Consider the following 21,653-nt stretch of genomic DNA (forward strand, 5'->3'; position numbering starts at 1 on the left):
TGGTAAGATGCACATAACATAAAACCAACCATCTTAACCATTTTTAAGTGTGCAGGTCAGTGGTATTAAGTACATTCACATTGCTGTGCCGCCATCACCACCGTCCAGCTCCAGAACTCTTCTTCATCTTGCAAAACTGAAACCTCACTAAATAATAAGTCCCCTCCCCCTCCCCGCTCTCTTCAGCCCCGGCTCAATCATTCTACTTTCTGTCTATGAATGTGACTCTGTAAGTACGTCATAGGAGTGGAATCATACAGTATTTTGTCCTTTTGTGACCGACTTATTCCACTTAAACTGCAGCTTGGGCTGAGTCATTGGGGAACAGCCCCGTTAGGGAAAGCGTGAGTCTCTGAGATCAGTCAGGGATGGAAACAGTAGGATCTTTGGGCACAGCAGTGCCCGGAACACATTTCAGTAAAACAGTAGATGAGGGATCTGTTCCTGGGAGACGCAAACGTGCCATAGCTTCTTTTCACACCTGTCCTAGTCTAGACTCCAGTTGGTTTTTTCCAAGTACTAATGTCCTCATAGGGAGAATTGAAAAACCCATTCTGAAGTCATGTAGTGTCGGCATCACGTTAAAATGGATGAAAACAGAGAGAGAGCTGGCTTCATTGAACAGAAGACACAGTATGTGGAGTTCCTGTGTGCGTGGTGCCATGCTTTTGATTCCCTTACAGCTGCCCTCCGGGACTTTCAGAGCGGCATTGTCCCTCCCCTCGGGTGCTGCGGGAGTCAGGACAGGCCCCGAACAGGTTTGTTTGGCTCTTCCGGTGCACTAGGACTTCCAAACTCACTGCTCTTCCTACCCATTTTCCAGGCTTCGAAGTGTGCATGACTGGGGTTCAACTGCTGGCCCTGCGATTTGCCAGTTGTAAGAACATGGGAGACTCACTTCCTTTCTCTGGGTCTCATTTTTCCTATGTGTAAATGACTATGGGTATAATTCCCACCAAATAGAAGGATTGAATGGGAAAAAAGGATCCAACGGGGAAAAAAGGATCCAACAGGGCTTTGTTATTAGCTAACAGTTAAGTGCTTATTCTCAATAACTTTACAGATGTAGGTTTCTTATTTAATCAATCTAATGAGGAATTTACTATTTGCCCCATTTTGCACAAGAGGAAACTGAAGCTGAAACCACTTAGCTTGTAAGTGAAGGAGCTAGGATTTAACTCCAGATGTCTGACTTACCCACTAGAGTCACACAGATGGATTATTAAGAATTTGGGATGAGAGTGAGGGAGGGTGTCACAGCATTGGAGCTTCCACAATAGAGATTTTTTTTTTTGTTTGTTTGTTTCATATGATAATTTAATACAGAGTCCAGAGAGGGATTAAGAAATACAAACTGGTAGCCACAAAATAGTCACGGGGATGCAAAGCAAAGCATACGGAACAGTGAACAACACTGCAACAATCATGGGCGGGGCCAGGTGGGCCACATTAGAGCTTATAAATACAACACACTTCCAAGAAAGTGCCACTCAAATCATTTGGTGTTCTTCACACATAGCTTTAGTGTGAGCTTTCCGGTTCTGCAGAAGGAATTGGGTTTCTTTATTTCAGTCCTTCTGAGCTTTGTTCATTGTGTGGGACTCCTGTGGTTGTGGAGAAAGCGTAATGTTTATTCGCTCAACATTCACTGCTCACTGTGGACCATGCCCTTCTACTGGGTTTTACAGATGACCTGGCATGGTCTCAAAGCTTAAAAGGGCTGGGCATTTGGACGCTAGGCTCCTAGTCCCACCCGGGGCTACAAGTTCTAAATAGTTATGTGGTTATGGAGAAACCAGCGAGGAAACCCTCTCCACACCCCCTCAACTATTAGTGAAATCAATAGTTGGGACCATAGTTTAAGAGCTAGTAAGTGTGCTCATGGTACGTAGGGTGCCAAGGATTGCAAAACGCACTGCACCCAGGAAATCCATACTGGATGATCACTTGTCCAACAGACGAAAGCCGGGGAGCCCTGGGATACTCTAGCTGGAGGGGCTGAGGGTTCGTTGTGTCCCCCCATTGTACAGCAGAGGAGATGGGGGCCCAGAGAGGAGAAGGGACTTGCTCAAGATTGTTTTCTTGGCAGAGGAGAGAGGCCAGAACTAGGCTTTCTGCTTCTAGGCCAGGGCTCCTTTCCAGAACTGCACTTTGAGCTCTATTTTGGGCCTGTGCATAAGCCAGGCCACCTTTCTTTAGAGGCTAGGTTCTGGAACTAGATAAACCGAGTGGTGGGCTTTGCTTAGTGGGCAGGGTTAATCAAAGGGGGAGGAGTAAAGGCAGCAAGGTTAGCTAGTGAAAATAAAACGAGTTCTATTAGGAAATCTAGGAGAAGGTCAACAGGTTTGTGAGACCATGGAGAGACCAAATAGGGAACAGCGGCCCACAGAACTGCTCTGTTTTGCATTCCTGTGACCACAAATGTTCCGCGAGCCAAGAACACAGTGAGATTGACCAAGTAGGGGTAAGGTAAGGCTAAACGGTTGAAATACTATTCCTGGTCGCTCTGGCAACTAAGTCTCTTTCTCATGCTAAAGACATTAAAACACGGTAAAATATGCAAATTAACTAGGAAACAAAGGTGTAGTCACACATAGTTTTGATCGCTCCATTTTGGGGAAAGATCTACAAGTTTGTACTCAGAAAGCAAACGAAGACATGCGGGGAAGAACTCGAATGACACAAAAGGGTTAACGGTCCCGCAAACACGTTTCTTCCCATTGACTCTGTCGTAGGCAATGTCCTTGTTGTCTCACCTGCCCTACTCAGTACGGTAGTTGCTGGTAAGAAAACAAACTCATTCTCCTAGGACCCTATCTAATTCGGTTTGGGTTGTAGAATTTAAATCAGCAGTTCTCAGGCTTTAGCAAGCATCAGAATTACCTGGAGGGACTCTGCTTATGCTACCTAGCCGATTTGGCCAGCACCAGACTGGAGTCCCGGCTCTAAAACAGCAGTCACAACGTGGGGCCACGTTCGCTCACGTGTACAAGGGCTAATTTTGTCCCCCTGCTCTTCTTTGAAGCTTTAACTTGGGTGCTGTTTGTTTTGCAGTCTCTGCATGGTGTCGGTAAATTCACCCCAGCTCCTGTGAGTTTGCATTTTGTGTATTCATAACCTGGCGGTATGCATGGTCAGCTAACTGTGGAGCTGGGCGGCCTGGAGAGGCCGCAGAGCCCTGGTTCTCCCTTCAGTTCTCTCACTGACTCAGCAGTGCCTCTTTTTCTGGATGAAGTGCTGCCTGAATGAACACAACAAACTCTTGTCAGGCTTTCTTTTGTAGCAGGCTTACTGCCCTGAGACCTTCAGCTGGCTCCAGGAGGCCGTAAGAAATGAAAGGTGCAAGTACGAGGCCTGACAAGGAAGTTCGCAAACTTGTTGCAACGATGCTGCTAACCTTTTCTGATATCACAGGGATTATTCATTATGAATTTGTACCAACTTGACAAACAGTTAACCAAGTTTACTATGTGGAAGTGCTGAAAAGGCTGCATGAAAAACTTAGACGACCTGAACTTTTCGCCAACAATTCACAGCTCTTGCATCACGACAATGCACCAGCTCACACAGCACTGTCTGTGAGGGAGTTTTTAGCTAGTAAACAAATAACTGTATTGGAACACCCGCCCTACTCGCCTGATCTGGGCCCCACTGACTTCTTTCTTTACCTGAAGATAAAGGAAATACTGAAAAGATGACATTTTGATGACATTCAGGACATCAAAGGTAATATGACGACAGCTCTGATGGCCATTCTAGAAAAAGTTCCAAAATTGCTTTGAAAGGTGGACTAGGCACTGGCGTTAGTGCATAACTTCCCAAGGGGAGCACTTTGAAAGTGAGCATAGTGATATTCAGCAGTGAGGTATGTCACAGTTTTTCTCGGATGAGTTCTCAAACTTCAGTGTCAGACCTCGTATATAATGATCGTGCTAGGCAAGGGTTTCCTCACTGGGTGGACCATTAAATACTTGTGCGGCATCCCCCCACAGCCATCCTGATGGTACAGAAGGCAGGGAGCCATGGCTCTGTGCTCTTTGGCCTTGTGCTCACTGCACAAGAGCCACTAATCTACCAGGCTTGGGTGGGGTACACCCCTGAAACGCCAGGGAAGGCGTCAGGGAGCCAGGAAGCGTTTGTAGTGATGCTTCCTTTGCATTGCTTCGTGGTGGGTTTAGTAGTAAACCAAAATGAAAGCAAACTTAGGTGAGTGGTGAGTTGTCATTCTCACCAATCTCTGAACCTGGTGCAGGCTTGGTGGTCTGACCTAGCTCACTGCTCTTCCTGTGTCTTTTCTTCCTTCCCCTTCTCCTCTTGCTTCTTGTCTTCTCCTTCTAGCTCCTCTTCCTCCCGTCCTCCTCCTCTTCCACCCTTCCATTGCTCTCTTCTGTACAGCTCAAATATTCCTGGGCTATTGTGTGTGCAAATGAAGTGTGCAAACAATTCTCCAATGAAAGTTATTAAAAGTAATTCTTTTTTTGTTTTGTTTTTCTCTTTTTGTTTATTTTTATTTTTATTTTTATTAGAAAGTAATTCTGATTTTCACTTATATTTTTCCAAGTTGTTGTGGGTTGAATTGTGTTCCCCCAAAATTCGTATGTTGAAGTCCTAACTCCTCGGACCTCAGAATGTGACCTTATTTGGAAACAGGGTCTTTACAGAGGTAATCGAGTTCAGTTGAAGCCGTTAGCATGGTCCCTCATCTGATTATGACTTGTGTCGTAAGAAGGGGAAATTTGGACACAGACAGCCATACAGGAAGAATGCTATGTGAACTTGAAGAGATCCGTGTAGAAACCAAGGAGAAAGGCTTGGAACAGCTCTTTCCCTCCCAGCCCTTAGAACGAACCAAACCTGCCAGCACCTTGACTTTGGACTTCCAGCATCCAGAATTGTGAGACAGTACATTTCTGTTGTTGAAGCCACCCAGTCCGTGGTACTTTGTCATGGCAGCCCTTGCAAGCCAATACACAAATATATTAAAGGGAAGGCAGCCATAACTCTCTGCAGTGCTTTTAGAAATCCCACCTTTGGTCTCCCTGGTTCTTTCGTATCTGGGCAGCTATGGAAACTCTTGATCTCTAACCTCCAAAACCCCTTCCCCATCACTAGCCTGAATGATTTTTATTTTTCTATCATGTCCCCTTAGGGAGCAAGAAATCAGCAGACTCTGATTCGTTGCTCAGGTATCTTAATCTTGGGAAAGGTGGTGCCCCAGATCTGAAACAAGCATTTCGGGTGACTATAAGTGGATATCCCCCACTGTAAATAAAAAAGTGGCCTCTGTTTATGCACAAGGTGAGCACGATTTCTCTTTAGATTGTTTAGTATGGGGACTTGTTCCTCATGATGCACTGAGAAAAACCTGGTGTTCTGACTGAAGAGACCAAGAAGAACTTAGTTGGTGGTAAAATCTTGGCAGGGAGTTTGGTAGTGACCAGAGTTAGGGGTTAGCAGGGCGGATGGCATTCCAGAGAAGCTTGGACCAGCGAAGGCTGGCACAGCCAGCTGGTATTGGATGGTGTACACAGCAGCTTGGGGACCCAGATTCAAATGATCGCTTCTGTATATTACCCTTGCATTACTAGAATGAACTCCACTTGTGAGTTAACATCTGCTAGTTTTAGAAAGGTCTGTTTGCAAGGCTGGTGGTCTGGAGAGTTGGCATTTCAACTGTTCCTAACTGAAGAGTCTGATTGACCATGTGGTTTATCCTGTATACCTACTTTCCTCCCAAGAGTCTGGGATTTTGGTAGTTTCCAGGTAGAAGATCCTATGTAACCACCACCAATGAAAGTCTTGAGCACCGTGTCTTTCGGGCTTCCTGGGCAGGAACATGGCACATACTCTTCACTGCTAGAGAAAGGAACAGGCTTGATGTGTCCCCTCCCAGGAGGAACTTCTGCAGACTACACCTGTGTCTTTTCTCCCGATGATCCTGTTGTATATCCTTTCACTGTAATACATCTTAGCTGTGAGTACAATTGTGAGTCATTCTAGAAAACCATTGGACATGTGCATGACTGGCAGACCCCTGAAACAGTCACAATTTATTACTTTCTAATGTGCTAGTGAATTGTGTTTGCTAATGTTTTATGTTTTCTTTACCATTATTCTTCAGTTCAACTCCCATTTGTCAAGCTTTTACTTCATGCCCACTGTTCTAGACATCTTGACATATAGCAACTTCTTTAATCTTTTGAGGTACCCCTGACATCTCATTTTACAGGTGAGAAAACAGGCCCACAGAGATGGAGTGATTCACCCAAAGTCGTGGAGCGAACTGCCCAGCAGAGCTGGGAACCAGGGCTATCTGATGTTAGGGAGACCAAACATCTCGGTTTGCCCTTGACTGAGGGGTTTCCTGGGACATAGCACTTGGAGTTCTGAAACCAGGATGGTCCTGGGCAAATGGGGACAGTCGGTCACTCTCAAAGTCTATGGCATTTTAATACTTAATTTGACTGGATTATTTTATTTTCCTAAAGGAGAGCTTGTCCCATTAGGAGTTGGGCATACAGTACTTAGACCCAAATTGGAAGAGTCAGACACCTGGTCTCTCACGGAGAACAATTTGCAAATTCCTTTCCTTAGTGCCAAATGCTCTGCCTGGTCTTTGCTTTTCTCCACCAAGCCCTCTCTTCTCCCAGCTCTGCTCACCACATTTTTCAGCATTACTGGTTTTAATTTCCTTTACCATCCCCTTTGCAAAAACTTCTTTCCTGATTTAATTACTATTTCTCTTAATTCAATTTCATTCTCTAGATTGTCGTTAAACTCCTAAAGTTGTTTCTCAGAAGAATTTAATGGCGAGGCCCAGTGCTTAGAGATTAATTGTCGTAATTTTGCCTTTAAACACAGGTACTTTCTTACTTCTCTTCAATTATCTCTGGGAGAAAGGAAAGTGGCCATCCTTCTTCCCATGGCTTCTCTGAGAATGAACACTGCTGGGGGCTGCCTTTTGAAAGAGAGAGAGAGAGAAAGCCAAGTCTCTTATGTTTTTATTTTCCCTTCTACTGACTTTAATCTCAGGATCTGAGAGTAGCCAGAGAACTCCAGGCTCGTCAGGAGGGCTCAGGCCATGAACAGGTTGGGGAACTCTCGGGGCAGCAGCCCAGTCTTGAGAGATGATGGCTCTTGCCGTGGGGGGCTTGGCATTGTCAGGAGGGGAATAGGGGTTGGCTCTGGCCTCAAGCATCCTGCCCAGCTAAAGTCTCTCAGAGGAACAGAAACACTTTCCCTTCCCTGGAGTGTCCCTTTTAGGAAACCAAAGCTTCAGCGTTCTACCCTCTCACCATCCTGTTGAATTCTAGTGGAGCAGCCCTTTGACCTTTAAGAGACCCCCCCGCCCCAACCACCAACCTTGCCCCAGTCTTCAAACAGCTCTATCACCCTGAATCTCCTCTGTCTTTGTGTACAAAACTTGGAAAATGGTTGCCAGAGCAGGAGGGACGATCCCAGATGGGGCTCCAGCCAGGTTCCTGTGTGATCCAGTTGCTGCAACCCCTGCCCCTGTGTGAAAGAAGCACCCTTGAGAGCAGGAAGCACAAGCTCTGCGGGCTGAGACCCAGCCTAGCACTTAGGAACTGTGTGATCTCCTTGCTCAGCTGCCTCTGAGCCTGCGAACACTCAGATATAGTATCATGTGAAAGGGATACAGAGCTGACTTATTTTTTGTCAGGGTTAAAGGAAAGACTTTGTGTAAAGTATTTAGCACAGTGCCTGGCGTGTAATAAGCCTTAAATAACAAGTAGTACTTTTCACATTGAGTAGCATTTGGTCCTATCTGTCACAGAATCCCCAACTTTTAGGACTGAAAAGAAAATTGAAGTCCTTTAGGCTACCCCTCCCACCTCCAATTTGAACATGAAATCTTCTCTGACTTGGATACCACCTGTGATGGCAAGCTCACTGCTCTTTGGGAATCCCTGCCTTCTTTGGGCCACTATAAATGTCAAGTAGTAGCTCTGTTTACAGGTCTGATGTATTTAAACTGCTTTCCACTTTCAAGGAAGCCTTTCCTTATTGAACAAAAATAATATAGGCTGCCAAAGACTGGGACCAAATGATCATTTAGAGGTTAATTCAGCCAATAACGCAATGACATAGTCACAGGTGAATGTTCTAGAATGTTCTAGACTCTCCCCTTACCCAGTTCATGGGAGTCTAGTCCAGCTGAAGACAAGATCCTGAGGATGAAGAAGAGCCCAGCGAATCCAGGCATATTTTATAGACAAGGCCTCCATGATCCCAAAGGAACCTTTGAAATCACCCTTTACCTGGGTTCATGAGGACTCATAAATGCTCCCATCCATCTCTGGTTGTTCATGCTCATTAAATGCCTGACTGAAGCGCGCACAAGGGACTCCATCCCCATTACTCCAAGGGGGCAAGGCTGCATTTATGATGAGAAGGCCCTGGGGTGTTTAATAAGCTACCTGATTTGTCTGATAAGATCCTCCCACGGCCCTGCTGTTGTTACCAGCTTCATGTCACATACTCTTGTAGCTGATGGGACAGTACCATAATATATTTTAAAAATTCCCATTGTGTCTGTTCAATTTTTAAAGGGAATGCATTTCAAGGTTTAAAGCAGGTTTTCTAATGTAAACTTACCGACGTACCTAGTGGGAGGAGCTAGAAATGTGCTGATGTGTAGCACGACAGGAAGGGAAGGACTTAAGGAGAGTACAGTGTACGGATGACCAGCTGTGAATTCATGGCTCACCTAATTGCGTATCCACACTGTTCTCCTGAGAGTTGTGATTTGTGAAATAGTGGATTCACCATTGTTAGGTAGCACATATTTAAGTAAAGCTGAATTTATTTTCATGTAGCTCTTACTAGATTTAATCTGACTTTAATGACACATTGTACATATGCTCATAGAAGGTTAGAGCAGAATTGGACCTTAGAACGTAATGTGGCCAATCCCTTCTGTTACATAGGATAGCACGGTATGTACTTGGCTTTCGTATACATCCCTCCCCGGGGATAGAGGAGGCAGTATGTGTACGTAGATGTGTTTATGGGAAGGGAATCTGGCTGTAGCTTTGTTACCATTGGCCTGTAGGATTCCCATGGTTGATCCAGTGCGTAGGTGACTGTTCTCTTGTCTCCCTTACTGCTTTTCATGAATTCTGCATCTAGCTCTGGTATAATAAAAAACAGGCAAACCTGGCTTTGGAACAGCCACTTTGAAGCCAGCTGTCACTTCACCTCAGTTTCCTAATTTGTAAAATGGGGTTACTTCTTCCTGTAATCCTAATACAAGTGTAATACCTGTTTTATGGGATGCAGTTGGTATTGGCCAAAACTCACCCCATGTGTAGTGAGAGAAGCTTCTCTAGCAGTCTCTCTGGTGTAAAACAGAAATGTTAATGTTTCCTCATTCTCTAGCTCCCAGATCCTGTTTATTTTGAATGAACTTGGTGGATGGATCAGCTTGCGGTCTCACAGGTGCTGTCCCTGGCTCACACAGTGATGAGGAAACACACCCTCTTTCCTTGATTTCCCCTCACGTGCACACAAGACATCTACATATGTGTAGACTTTATAGAAAACTTGAGGAAACAGAGAGATCTGCAGCACCATGTTGCTTGTTTCTCCTTTTTAGAGCACTCTTCTGCATGGTTCATCCCAGCTATCCAAAACAGAATAACTTAGCTCCTTAACTCTCTATTACTTAAGAACTATTCATATGTGTTACTGCAACAGACACTGGTAAAACAATGCTTTAAAAAAGATTTAAATATTTCTCTCATGTAAAAGAAGCCTAGAATTAGGGCTCGTATGATCTTATCAATGTCCCCATCTCCTCTTGTCTTTCTGTTTTGCAGTCCTTACTTAGCACAAGCCTGTTGTCCTCAATCAGGATCACCTCAGGACTGCACAATGGCGGCTGCAGCCTGAAACATTCATGTTTCAGGCAAAGGAAGAGGGAAGGCTAACAAGGAGCTTGCCGACTGAGTCAGTCCCCTTTTCATAAAGCATTTCCAGAACGTCTATATTACAGTTTATTCCTTCATTTCATTTGAAAGAAGTTAGTCACGTGGCCACTCTTACTTGGAAGGGAGGCTGGGAAATCTAATTTTTCATCTGGGCACATTGCCACCTCCAACAAAATCAGGGCCCTTTGTAAGTAAGAAGAGAAGAATAAATTTTGGGTAGGCAACCAATACTGCCAGTCACAACCCCCAACTCAGCTCCGGACCTGTCTTGGCTTAGCCGGTGACTCATTCCATTAAAACGAAGAGGCCATCACACTGCTGAAGGGAGGGAGCTTGAGCAAGAGAACTGGCTGCATCTTTGATCTGCTGTCTGCACTAACAGTGTCTGAAAGTGGAAGGGGCAGCAAATAGATTTATTTTCCCACTGATAGGAAATTTACCACCCTCCTTAGAAGGCAGACGCGGTTACGGTTGCCTTTTATTTTCCTATTACCACACCCAAGGATTGTTGTGAGCATCAACAGACAGATATGAGAAAGCATGTTATAAATTATAAAATGCTACTCCGTGACAGAAATGATCGTTTATCATTATTATGAGTGTTGTCATGTCTCCTAAAACTGCCTGCCAGTTGAAGAAAAAAGGGTTTTCTGAGAGAGAGCAAGAATGAGAGCCAAAGAGAAAAGGAGAGAGGAGGAGGAATGAGAGAGAGAGAGAGAGAGAGAGAGAGGGAGAGAGAGGAAATAGAGTGAGAAGGAGGGGCAGGGTGGGAGAAGAGAAGGAGATAGCCGAGAAAAAAGGGAAAGAAGAGTGGAAGCCCTTTTAACATCAAAGGCAGAAGAGAACTATATTGATACAGTAATTGAATGCCATAACTGACCCAAAGACACATACAACCCTGTGGGAGACAGCACCCCAGTTCTTTTCTTAGATTTCTCTATTTAAAAACATCTCCCTGTTGGCTCACATAAACTCTTACAAGCTTTAAAAATAAATAAATAAATAAATAAATAAATAAATAAATAAATAAATAAAACAAACATCTCTCTCATTTCAAAGCAATGTATGTATATTGAAGACCATGTGAAACATGAAGAAGCAAAGGGAAGTTTTCTTTTTTTTCCCCTCAAAAACTGCTTTATTGATGTATAATCGACATACAATAAACTCCCTGTGTGCTTCTCTGGGATCTAATCTCGTCTTCAGTTGGGAGGACAGCCCACCCTAATGACTGTATTTTACCTTGATTACCGCTTCATAGGCCGTTTCTAAATGCAGTCACATTCTGAGATACTGGGGGTTAGGACTTCAGCATACAAGTTTTGGGGGGACACAATTCAGCCCGTAGCAATCACGTTGATCTTCATACAGCTAATGGTATTCTCCGAGGGAGAGAGAAAAAAGAGGAGGACGTTAGATAATCGCTTTCAAAAGGCTGCCCTTCCACTTCCCCTTTTCCTCACGCCTTCGATCCAGAACTTCCTGGCTCACTGCTCCTAGATACCATTATTATTATTATTTATTAGTTTCAGGTGTACAAAACAATGTACTAGTTAGACATTTACACCCCTCACAGAGTGATAACCTCCCTCCCGCAATCTACCACCTCTCTGACGTCGTATATAGCTGTTGCAGTTCCATTGACTCTATTCCCTATGCTGTACTCCACAACCCGTGATGAGATATCTATATATCTATATCTATATCTGTATATATATGTGTGTATATATATATACACATATATATATTAAATTATAGTTGACATTCATTATTATTCAGCTTCAGATGTACACTAGATGCCATTATTCACATGCTTCTTTAAAAGATGCTCTCCCTATATATTATATACATAGGAAGCATAAGAAATCGAAACCCAGTCTTAGGTTTCTTCAGGTATAAGAAACATTATAATAAGAGCATTGAAGTCACTGCTTGCAGTCGAGATTTTTTTTTTTTTTTGATAAAAAGGGGTTCAGTGCATTATTCAAGTTTAAAACATGATTTAGACCTTGATTTAGTTTCTAGCAGGTGGACCAGGTCGTCCCTTCCCCCAGCCCTTTCTTAAGAAGTCCTGTTAATTCTGTGATGTGGGAAGTGTCTGCTGGCGTGGTGGTTTACAAGCATCTTCTCACGTGAATAATTAGATCCTAATCACTACCTAGTGAAATAGAGAAATGATTTTAATAATGGTACCATGAGACAATTGGAGCATAAAGAATGTGAGATTTCCAAGGTCTCACAGCAGAAAACTCACATAGCCAGTTTCCATTTCTCATTCTAGGTAAATATGAATCCCACAATTCCACGTTGCCTTCTTTCCCCATCGTGGAGGTCTGTCCATCAATTTTTTGTCTAAATTGGGGTGGAGTCGTGCTAGTCACTGGGAGGGGCAGCAAGTGAAAACGCTGTGATGGCTCAATACGAAAAAGGATTTTTCTCAACAACGTAGAGTTGGGAAGTACTTATCTTCTGATAACAGGGTGCGTGTTTTGTTTTCCAATCAGCATGCACACTGGGTCCCTTTTACCATTGTCTTTCATGATATCAAAGCTTTCTTTTTCCTTCATATTCCAAATCTATAGTATTTGTTTTTTAATTCTTTCTATACTTAATGATTGTCATTCAACTACAAAGAAGGACTTTCCTCTCCCTTCCATTTATTTGTGTTTTCATTTATTAGTTTATATCAGTAGAGTCTCATGGATTCTTATTGTATTCAATAGTTTTTTATTTTATTCCATGGGTTTTGATGACTAAACTCTACTGAATTTGATTATCGGAAACCCCTTCATTCTGGCTCCTATGTTCTTTTGGAATGTTTTCATTATTCTTTGAGCATATCCTTACTTTTGGTACAAAAAGGTGTTCCACGCTTATTTTGTACTTTCACTGTCCCAGCCTTAAACTCATCCTGGTTTGAGAATTGATTACCATCCAGTGTTAAAACCTGAAGTCTTGAGCCATTGTAGGAGCAAGAGATCACGATTTTCCTTAAAAGATATGACTGCTTCCTGGTCTTCAAGTGAAGGGATTAAGAGGACAATTGTCCCCATGATGGCATGTGCTTGTAATTCATCCCAAGGATAAACAAATTTCTTGTTGTAAGTTTCTTAGGACATCAGTTTCATAGAAGAGAATTTAAAACTGAGCTTCAGAGGACGCTACATGGGAAATGGGAGATGGAATTTGGGGGCTGGGGTCTTGGGAGATCAATATGGAATGGATTGCCTCAGTTTCCAAAAGTGACCCTCGCCTTAGCAGTTTCTATATGTTTTAGAATGTATCAATTTCATATAGGGTTTCAAATTCGTTAGCGCAGAGGCTTTCATTCTTTTATTTTCACCCTTTTGTATCTTATTGTTTAAAAGGTCTCTTGTAGAGAGCATATTGTGGATCTTCTTAAGAAGCACCGTCTGAGAGTTTGTGTCTTCTAATTGGAGTATTTGGCCCATTTATGATATTTTACATTTGGCTTTATTTGGCCATCTCGTTTCATATTTTCTATTTATATACCTTCTTTTATTCATTTTTATTCTTTATTCTTGCTTTCTGTTGGATATATTGAATTATTATTTGACGGTTTAAAAGTTGTATCTAATTTTCTACATCTGATGATTGCTTTAAGTTTAAGATGAATATTTTCGTTTAAATATTAAGGTTAATATTTTCTCCTGTTAATGTTTAACCTTATCAGTATTTAAGTCTCTCCCCTAAAAAAACAATTACTTTGGTCTGTTTTCATGTCCTTCAGTCTCTTCCCCACCCCTCTCCCTATATGATTATTATGTGAAAATGCTTTCTTCTTTTCTTTTTTTCTCAATCACTCTAGATTTTTAAAATTTCCTGCATTTATGTCTCTTAAGTTTTGAGTACTTTCTCCAAAATTTTTTCAGTGTGTCTTTGTGTGGTAACGCTTTTGGTACCTTGTATGCCTGAGAATATTTTTTATTATCCCTCATATTTTTATTTTTAAAGATTTTATTGGGGAAGGGGAACAGGACTTTGTTGGGGAACAGTGTGTACTTTCAAGCCTTTTTTTTTTTTTTCCAAGTCAAGTTGTTGTCCTTTCAATCTTAGTTGTGGAGGGTGCCGTTCAGCCTCAAGTTGTCCTTTCAGTCTTGCGCAGCTCCTGGTCCAGTTACCATTGCTAGTTGCAGGGGGCGCAGCCCACCATCCCTTGCGGGACTCAAGGAATTGAACTGGCAACCTTGTGGTTGAGAGCCTGTGCTCCAACCTACTGAGCCATCCGGGAGCTCAGTGGCAGCTCAGCTCAAGGTGCCATGTTCAATCTTAGTTGCAGGGGGCGGAGCCCGCCATCCCTTGGCGGGACTCGAGGGGTTCAACTGGCAACCTTGTGGTTGAGAACCCGCTGGCCCATGTGGGAATCGAACCGGCAGCCTTCGGAGTTAGGAGCACGGAGCTCCAACCTCCTGAGCTACCAGGCCGGCCCCTATCCCTCATATTTTAATGCCAATTTCTGATATAAAGTCCAAACTTCCAAAGTATTTTCTTTTTCTTTCTTTCTTTTCTTTCTTTTTATTAGTTTCAGATGCACAAAACAATGCAATAACCAGACATTTCAACCCCCACAAAGTGACAACCCCCTCCCCCATTTTCTTTTTCTTTTTAAAAATATTACTGTTTTTGTCTTTTTGTATCCAATGCTTCTTTTGAAAAGGCTAATGTCAATCTTTGTAGGTACTTTTTCTATAGGCATTTGTCTGCTCTTTCTTTAGGTAGATATTTTGCATTCTGTGGAGTCTTCTAGAATTTCACCTTTGTCTTTGGGACAATTTAAAAAATATTACTATAATGTATTTAGATGTGGGCTTTTATTCTTTGTCCACTTTCTATGTGAGGGCTTTCACCTTTAATTCTAGAAAATGTCCTTTTATTTTTCTAAATATTTTATCCTTTCAAATTTTGTTTTTCTCTCTCTTGTTAGAACTCCTATTATTTGCATGCTGGAACTTCTACTTCGAATGTCCCTATTTCTTAGGACTTTTTTTTTCCTGCTGCCATCTTGGAGGATCCCTCAATCTAATCTTTTAGTTCAACTCTTCTTTAGTTGCATCTATCCTATCATTTTTCTGATGTAATGTGACTATTTCCACTTGATTTTTAAAATCAATTTCTTGTCCATATCTCATAATGTAAATATTTATTATATTTATTTTAAATTCTTAGTCTATTTTCCTGTTTCATATAGTATATAGTGCTCCACTTGCTACATTTGTTGTTGTATTTATTTATTTTTTTTGTAGTCTTATTTTACATATATTTAGGGGTTTTTTTTGGTTTGTTTTTGCTTTTTCCGATGTGCTCATGTTACTCTGGTAATGCATATTAGGGGATTTCCAAGACAGAGCCCTAGTCTGTTTCTGATCTTGTGGGTATAAAGTGTGGGTAGTAAATAGTGGTACCACAGGGCCACTGATGTCTGACTCCCCATAAGGCAGCTCTTGGGTTTAGAGTTTCAACTTTAAACCTTTTAAGGAACAGATCCAACGTAGTGTCTTGGATTGGATCCTGGACCAGAATAAGGACGTTAATGGAAAAAGCTGGCAAAATCTGAATAAAGTTGGTAGTTTCATTAATAGTAATGTACCAATTAAATTTTGACAAATACACTGCAGTTATGTAAGATGTTAACATGAGGCAAAACTGGATGAATGGTACACAAGAAACCTCTGTGCTATCTCTGCAACTTTTCTGCAAATCTAATATTATTCCCAAATGAAAAGTTTTTGTAAATATTTTTGAAAAGAAGTGAGCTGTACACTCATGATATGTGTACTTATTTATCGGTGTATTTCACTTAAAGAAAACATTAAAAAATGTAACACACACACACAGATGGACACGCACGTGCACACACACACACACACACACACACACACACACACACACACACACCCTAAAAAGCCTTTGAGTAAGAGCATCACTGGGAGGACAAAGCCATCCTCAATGGTGCTTCTTCAGCCTTTGAGGGTCTAAAAGGCGAAGGCTGAAAGAACGAACGATCAAGGGAAGCTGGTCCATCTTTACCGGAAGTTGTCCCATAGTTCACTGATGCTCTTCTTTTTTTATAAGTTCTTTTTTTTCACTGTTTCATTTTGCATAGATTCTATTGCTATGCCTTCAAGTTTACAAATCTTTTTTTTTTTTCCTGTACTCTCCAATCTACTATTAACCCATCAGTGTATTTTTCATCTCAGGCATTGTGTTTTGATTTCTAGAAGTCTGATTTGGGTCTTCTTGTGTATTCTCCATGTCTACTTAACTGTTTGAACCTCGGTAGTACAGTTATAATAACTCTTTGAGGTCCCTCTCTGCTGATTCTAACATTTGTGTTAGTTCTGAGTTTGTTTTGATTGATTGATCTCATTATGAGTCATGTTTTCCTGATTTTTTTTGCATGCCTGGTAAGAGTTGATTGGATATTAGACATTGTGAATTTTATCTCGTTGGTGTTGGGTATTTGTATTCTTATAAGTCTTGAATTTTGTTCTGGGATACAGTTAAGACTTGGAAACAGCGTGATTCTTTCAGGTTTCCCCTTTGTGATTTGCTAGGTGAGTCTAAAGCAGTGCAGTTTAGGGCTGGTTATTCCTCACTACTGAGGCAAAACCTTCTTGAGTGGGTACCCTGTGCCCTGTGAATTACGAGTTTTTCCAGTCTGACTGGTGTCTGTGGGCACTGTTCCTACCCTTACGTGAGCACTAGGTTCTGTTTCCTCTAATCCTTTTGGGTGGTTCTTTCTTCCACCTCCGATAGTTTTGTCATGATGTGGCTGATGGGTCCCTGGAGAGTGCTATGCAGATTTCTGAGGTTCTCTCTCTGTCGAGAGATCTCTTCTCTGGTGCTCTGTATTATGAATTCTGGCAGCTTTTATCCCCTGGACGCTCAGCTCCATCTCTTCAACTCAGGGAGATTGCCAGCTCTGCCTCAGTTCCCCCTCATATGCCACAGGTAGAGAATTCTCATAAGGTAGTGAGTTGGGGCAACCGTAAGGCTCATCCCATTTGCTCTGGTCTCTCAGGCATGGTTGTCCTCTGTTGTGTGACTGCAAGTGTCCTGAAAACCACTGTTTTGTGTCTTGATTGTTTCTTTCTTCTCTCTGTCTCTCTTTCTTGCCCCCTTCCATCTCTTTCTCTCTCGCTCTCTCTCCCTCCCCCTTCCCTCCTTCCCACCTTCCTTCCCTCCCACCTTCCCTCCTTCCCACCTTCCTTCCCTCTTTCCTTCCCTCCCTCTCCCGTCCCTCCCTCCCTCCCTCCCTCCCTCCCTCCCTCCCTCCCTCCCTCCCTCCCTCCTTTCTTTCTTTCTTTCTTTTCTTTCTTTCTTTCTTTCTTTTCTTTCTTCTTTTTGTTGTTTTAGGCAGGAGGATAAGTCAATCCCTGTTACTCCATCTTGGCTAGAAACAGAAGTCTCCACATTGTTTTTTGTTTGTTTGTTTCCTATATTTAAATGATTTGTTTAGGGAGTTTTCTGTGGTGAGGGCAAAGAAGGGCCAGGATAGCTTTCCCAGTTTCAAAGAGCAAGGGCTCCCTCTTCCTTTGTTACCATGAAGAACTCAAAATGTGGCCTCTCTGGGTAGCCACTCAGGGCTAAGCTTTCTGCCTTCAGTCTGTGTTTCCTAGAGCTCTATAGACCTTCCCTTTCAAGGTGGATGGGGAAAAAAAATCTTTGAAACTAGAGAAAAGGAGAAACCATCCATGGACTAGAAGGGCCAAAGGAGATCCAAAGCAGACTCAGAGCCAGGGTAGAAACGCAGGCTGAGGCCAGGCAGGTAAAATGCCAAAGCTGGAGCTGAGCACAAGGACACATATGGGCAGTGTTTAAGGAAAAGTCCACCCACTCACATGGTCCACATCTGGGGCAGGGGCAGGTACGGGATGTAAGTCTGCCCAAACAGAGGAGATAGCTGTGTGTAAGAACAGACCCACACATGGCTACGTAGGATGGAGCATTTGAGAAGAGCATGCTGTCTGAATCATATATGTGGCAGGGACAGCTGGCTGCCCAGTGAGGATAAGTTCTTCCTTTGCAGGGCTTCCAGAGTTGTCACTGGGGAGAGGTTGCCTGTGCAGGGACTCTATGCTCAGTCCCCTTTGTATGTAGGTAGACATGTGACTTAGAGCCAGGCCATGGAATGTGAGTGGTGGTGATGTGCACCTCCCACGTGGGCTAAACCATGCGTTTCTCCCCTTCCCGTTGGCTGGAATGGAAATGACTCCCAGAGCAATTCTTGAAGTTAGTTGGTGACCTTGGCAGAGTCTGCATTATCTTGGGGCTACGCCCACCTAATGAGGACATAGACAATTTTGCTATCATGGTGGTGAAATTACGTCATATGAAGAACATTCTCAGTAAGGCAGTGAATCGATCATTTATTTGGCAAATTGACTTTTGACAATCCTGTTTTCAGCAGATTCTTCCTTGAGGATATGTGAGGTCGGACAATTAAGTTCACGAACTCATCCTAGAAAAAGTGCTACATACCTCATTGCTGAATATCACTACAGTCACCTTCAAAGTACTCTGCTTGGGAAGCTATGCACCAATGCCGGTTCACCCTTCAAAGCAATTGTAGAACACTTTTTCTGGAATGGCCATCAGAGCTGTTGTCGTATTATGCTTGATGTCCTGAATGTCATCGAAATGTCTTCCTTTCAATATTTCCTTTATCTTCGGGTAAAGAAAGAAGTCATTGGAGGCCAGATCAGGTGACTAGGGCGGGTGTTCCAATACAGTTATTTGTTTACTGGCTAAAAACTCCCTCACAGACAGTGCCGTGTGAGCTGGTGCATTGTCGTGATGCAAGAGCCATGAATTGTTTGTGAAAAGTTCGGGTCGTCTAACTTTTCATGCAGCCTTTTCAGCACTTCCACATAGTAAACTTGGTTAACTGTTTGTCCAGTTGGTACAAATTCATAATGAATAATCCCTCTGATATCAAAAAAGGTTAGCAACATCGTTGTAACAGGTTCGCGAACTTAATTTTCAGACTATATATATATATATATATATATATATATATATATATATATATATAGACTATATATATATACATATTTTTTTTTTTACATGGTTTGCTTCCTTTGGAAAGACCAAGTGGTCCTTTGAATAGAATAACACACCAGTTGTAGCTAAGAGGTAGCTGATTTTACTCATAGATTTATTTTGCAGATTTTTTGCCCTGTGGTTTGATAGAGAAGGACCTGCCTTCATTTTTCGCCTTCTATCCATAGTATGCCAAGCCCCCTATAATGCTCCCCCCACTCATAAGAGGAAAAAAACCTTAAAGGGAAGAAACTAAGGGAACTAGAGAGAGGGAGAGAGAAGGGAAATCACAGAGGGGACACTCACTTAAGGTTGGCAAAGCTAGACTAAACATGGACCAAAAAGACTCATGGGGAAATCCTCTGGGCCATCTTGTGTGCATACTGGATCATCTGCTTTCTAAAACGTGTCCAGTAATGTCCTGCCCTTCTTAATGTTGGGGGCATAACAATGGAGTTATCGGTCTAACGCCGTCACTTTTTGGACGGGCAAACTAAGACCCATATCTAGACGTGGGACTGCCCATGGTGATCATTTATAAGTTGAAGAGTTGGGATTTCCCCGTTGACTTATTCAAAGACTTCACAAAGGCCCCCTCCCACTCCTTACTCCCATTTGTACATTCAAGCAGCTGAATGTGTCTTCTGTGAGGTGGTGGAAACCACAGGGTGGGTCTGCAAGGAGACACCCCGCCCCTGCCCCTATCATCTCTAGGGCATCACCCAAACAGACGGCACCGTGCAGGGAGGATGACACAGCAGAGGAGCTTCTTGCACAAGGCTCCCACCAACGCATCTGGCCCTGGTTTCATTTTCGGGGGAATCCCACCTGCTGTGGTAGCCCCATGAGTCACTCTCAGCACAGCACTGGGAGGGTGACCACAGGACCACAGGGCTGGGACCTAGGACGGTCTGGAAAGCAGTTTCCCCTTTAACGTCTATCTCGAGCTGGTGTTGCTCTTTATACATTTCCTCCTTCTGTCCACCCACCCTACCCAGGCTCCTCCCAGTTTGATTGTTCTAAGTCTATATTGTGGCCCTTGGGACCTTGGTTCCCCGGAATTCTGTTTATAGCTCCCTTCTCTCCTGTTCCAGTGGTCCTCCAGAGATGGCTGGCTTTACTGCTGCATGGACTGGCCTTGATAGTGAGGGGGAAACAAGGACCAGCGATAACTAGACAGTCATCAGGGTCTTCGGGTTAATTTCCATGCAAATGATGATAATAATTGCTGAACGTATTAGAAAGGCACTGCATCTAAGTGCTTTGTGCAATGCCTGATGCTGTAAAATGCAATGACTACAACTGCACTTGACACTCACCCTGTGCGGGCACCTGGTAGCTCCTGGTGATGTTTCCTTTATGATGCTTTGGGGGCCTGAGTGAGGTCTGTCACCTCCATGCTCTGAAAGCACCTGCGGGCTGAGAACTGGGATGGGCTGCAGAACCAGATTTCAGTCCCTGCTCTAAGGTGCTGTGTGACCCCTGGCAAGCTTCTTTCCCTCTCTGGGTCTCTTTTTTCTTTCCTGTACCATGAAGGACTTGGGCTAGATCTTCAAGCTCCTTCAGCCCATAGTAGTTGGGGGATCTGGGCCATGGGCAGGTTGTTACTTTCTGATGCTCTTGATTCTGTCTTTGGGGAAGGGCATCTTCCTTCACTCTGTCCTTTGCCAAGCTGATCTGCTGGTTTCCTAGACAGGCCCCACAAGATGGGTATGCTGGAGACAGGTCTGGAACTAGGGGTTCCGAGGCCAAGACTGTCCACTCCCCTTGCATGAGGACAAGAGCTGGGACTGGTGCCTCTCTGCTATGAAGACACCTCAGGGAAGGGGTACTTCCTGAATTACTTTCAGAGTTCCTGCTCTACCTGCCCCAGACGGCCCAACCCATGTGCTTAAGTCACGGGGAGAGGTCAGCATGTCCCACTGTGACACATGGCCAGAGGTCAGTAAACCCTAGCCCTTCCGGCAGGCAGGTGATCCTCAGGGAGCTTGCCAGGCCTGACTCAGAGCCTCAGCCTGCCAAATCCTGAGCCAGCTGTTCCCTGGGCGGCCACACAGAAATCACGCCGTGGGGGATTGCCACAGGCTGGGAGAAAGCGTGTCCCTGGCTCTGGCACCAAAGAGAGAAATACAATATCAACCTGGCACCAACTGGCCTGAAAGAACAGCTGACTCTCTGTAGGGAAAGCTGAGATGAAGCCCCAAGTTCAAGATTGGCTGGTAGCCTTAGGACAGGGCTTGCTGGTGGTCTGACCTACTGCCAAGGAAATAGCTAGACTGGATTCTGAGGCCACGCCCCTCATCCCACCCTCCTCCTGACTGTGTGTGACCTTCACTTTGTGCCTGCCCCTTCTTGGGACCTCAACTTCCCCATCTGGTCTGAATGCGAAGGTGTTAAAAGAACAACTTTTTGGTGTATTTACTTAAATTGTGGGGACCTCGTTCCCTCAGCCGTTAGTGGAAATGTTACTATGAAGGTTGAGTACGTGATATGTAACTATCTGCTGCATTGGACATTCTTCCCCTTCACCGCAGCCTCCCCTTTCTTCGCCAAGTCCTATGTATGAGCTGGTGCCCATTCTCTCATTTTCTAGAAGGAAAATGACCTTCATTCTGGATTACGGGAAATGATAAACTGGAC

Source organism: Rhinolophus ferrumequinum, chromosome 12, assembly GCF_004115265.2.
Source record: "Rhinolophus ferrumequinum isolate MPI-CBG mRhiFer1 chromosome 12, mRhiFer1_v1.p, whole genome shotgun sequence".
In the NCBI taxonomy this organism is placed as follows: domain Eukaryota; kingdom Metazoa; phylum Chordata; class Mammalia; order Chiroptera; family Rhinolophidae; genus Rhinolophus; species Rhinolophus ferrumequinum.